This window comes from Rhagoletis pomonella, unplaced genomic scaffold (genome assembly GCF_013731165.1).
Source record: "Rhagoletis pomonella isolate Grant_MI unplaced genomic scaffold, Rhpom_1.0 Rhpom_scaffold_00002, whole genome shotgun sequence".
Lineage (NCBI taxonomy): Eukaryota > Metazoa > Arthropoda > Insecta > Diptera > Tephritidae > Rhagoletis > Rhagoletis pomonella.
The window spans coordinates 31,696,371-31,699,348 of NW_023458556.1; the positions used below are offsets into that span (position 1 = coordinate 31,696,371).

General features: G+C 31.5%; 1 protein-coding gene across 1 annotated transcript in view; it reads left to right on the forward strand.

Annotated features, from left to right (window-relative positions):
* LOC118752936 (zinc finger protein Xfin-like) overlaps positions 1–2,978 on the forward strand; it is a 46,068-nt gene that overhangs the window by 39,196 nt on the left and 3,894 nt on the right. The window lies entirely within an intron of this gene.

Here is a 2,978-nt window from a genome sequence, read left to right on the forward strand (position 1 = left end):
AATTTAATAGCCCATTAAATTCTAGGGTAATAATGTGGAAGTTTTAAGTTGCTCAGAAACCGCGTTGATTTTTAATAATTTTTTTCTGACTGCATGACACATTTTTTTCCATATGAAAAAATTGTCGAATATACATACATATTTTGTATGGAAAAAAATTTACGTGTAGTAAGAAAAAAAAAAATTATTAAAAATCAACGCAATTCTTTAGCTATTTAAAACTTGAAAATTATTGCCCTGGAATTTAACTGGCTATTCAAATGAATACTCAAAAAAAAACTGAATAAAAAGTTGAAAAATTAGCTGAAAATTTGCAATTTTTTTATAGTTTTTCCATATGAGTTGAAATGTGGATTTATATGGTGTTTGTTAAATAATGAGCTAGACTTTTATGGAAAAATAATAAAACTTAAGTAAACAAAAGAAAAATAACCAAAATTGTTAAAAATGTTGACCACTTAATTAGCTGATCACAAGTGTATGTTTATTTTTTATTTTTCCTAAAACTTGTATCTATCTTAATTATGAAATGTACGATAAAACAAAAACACCTTTTTATTAAGTTTGTAAAATTGTTTTAATCAAATTTTATTTCATTTTTACTTTGAATTTAAAACACACTTTGTATGCATTTCGGGCAGCTTTCCGCTCATCATCAGCAACACGACTGTATGTAGGTACATATCTTAATATAAATAAGTATTAAACTATCAATTATCGTTTACTTTCAGTAAATTTTTAACTAAGTTCGATACTATTATTGGAGATCATAAATAAATTTTCATTTGAAGCCCACTTTGTAATATTTTAATTAACTAGAATATTTCAAGCAATAAATTAGAAACTATAGGAAAACCATCGAAAATTTGCATACAATTACACAAAAGCCCTCTTAACCAGCTTTCGTTTGATAGCAATATCGAATGTCCTTAATACATTACTTACCATTCCTAGTTATACATTTCTTTAATAAGTGCTAATCCTATTAAAAACACCGACATATTAATTTAGTCTCTAACCCCTTTCCCATGATGCCCATATTGTGACATTTTACTGCCTATCATATTGTGGCGAATACTGCGGCAACACCAAGCGAACAACGAGAAATAGGCAGAATGTTCGAAGAATGACGTAGAATGTTCCACAAAGAGAAACGTCAAGTTGGATGAACACTGCGAACAGCGACAGAAAGAGAATGAGCGATAAACTTCAGAATGTTCTAGAGTTGCCATAAGTGCCAGCGCAGGTATATAAGGGCGCCGCCACCACGAGGTGAGTTAGTTACAAGACAGCAAGCTACAAGTAAAGTAAGCGGACAATTGAGTTGCGAATAAGCAAGCTATAAGTTTAATTGTGTTAACAAGTAGTAAAGCGTTGTTATTGCTTTAACAAGTATTGTAAAGTGTTTTTACTGTATTAGCAAGTATTGTAAATTGTTTGTTGGACAATAAAGTTAATTGTACTACAATTTGGTCATCGTTAGCATTTATTTAACAATCCAGCGATACGAGCCCGAGTATATTTGGGAAATCACTCAAGGTTTCGAGGATAATCGTAACAATATTTCAAACAATGCATTTTTAATTAGGCGGCAACCCTTTAAAAAAACCAAAGCAGGTCTGTAGGTCAATATTTTTCATCTGAAATTTCATTTGGAGACTCGACAGAACGGTGTAAATCTGATGATCACCCCAAAAAAAAAAATTAATTGGGCGGCACCACTTTTCAAAAAAAAATAAGACGTTCTTTCTTGCAGATCTTTACATCAATATGGCATCTTTTTTTAAATTCCACGAACGGTGTCAGTCTTATGATTTTAGAAGAAGGTGGCAACCCTATTCAAAAACTGAGACCTTCTTGCAAATCTACAGGCCCAGCCCTTTCATTTGGCACCTCTTTTGTTTTAATACAACGAACGGTGTAAGTCTTATGATTTTAGAAGCAGGTGGCAACTCTATTCAAAAAACTGAAACCTTCTTGCACATCTACAGGCCCAGCCCTTTCATTTGGCACCTCTTCTGTTTTAATACAACGAACGGTGTAAGTCTTTTATTTTAGAAGCAGGTGGCAACCCTGCTCAAAAAAAAAGAGACCTTCTTGCACATCAACAGGCCCAGCCCTTTCATTTGTCATCTCTTTTGTTTTAATACAACGAACGGTGCAGATTTTATAATTTAAAAAAGGTGGCAACCCTATACAAAGGAGTCCTACCTTGTGGTATATCTAGAGGCTAAGCCCTTTAATTCGGCACCTCAGTTTTGCAAATCGAGTAATCGGTGCAGATCTGATGTCGTTAACAAAAAATGCCTTCATGTATTGTTTGTATGTACATTTGTATATGTATACATATAGATTGGAACTAACTCCGGTATTTGGGTATTAGGGGTTATTAAAATCCATGTAGGAGCTTCAAAACTATCACATTCGAATATACACAACTCTGGAATACTTGATTTTTAACTTTGACTTTTATTTCTGCCTGAAAAAATAAAAGTCAAGAATTACCGATTATTTTCTGCTCAAAAAGATAAAAGGCAAATTTTAACTTTTATTTTTGCCTTAAAAAAATAAAAAGCAGAAATAATCGGTATTATTTGCTCAAAATGATAAAAATCATATTTTTAAAAGTCATTTTGGAATCAGAATCTACAATGAGAGACGAGTCTAATGGTACCTTTGTAAAAGCTATAGCATAATTTTATCACTATGCCTTTTTGATATCAAAAATTTTAAAATAACTTTTATTTTCAGTCTCTGCTTTTAAGACATTTAAGAGCACAGTTTTATTTTAAATGTATATATTTTTACGTCTACAAGTACCTGAAAAATCGCTAAAATTGCCAAATAAAACTTTAAAACATTTAAAAAATCCTGAAATTATCTGGAAAGCTCCCTAAAAACAAAAAAGTTCCATATATTCCTAATCATAGTTGAAACTAGGGACCGTCATAATTTACCCGCTTAAACTGGATTTCTAT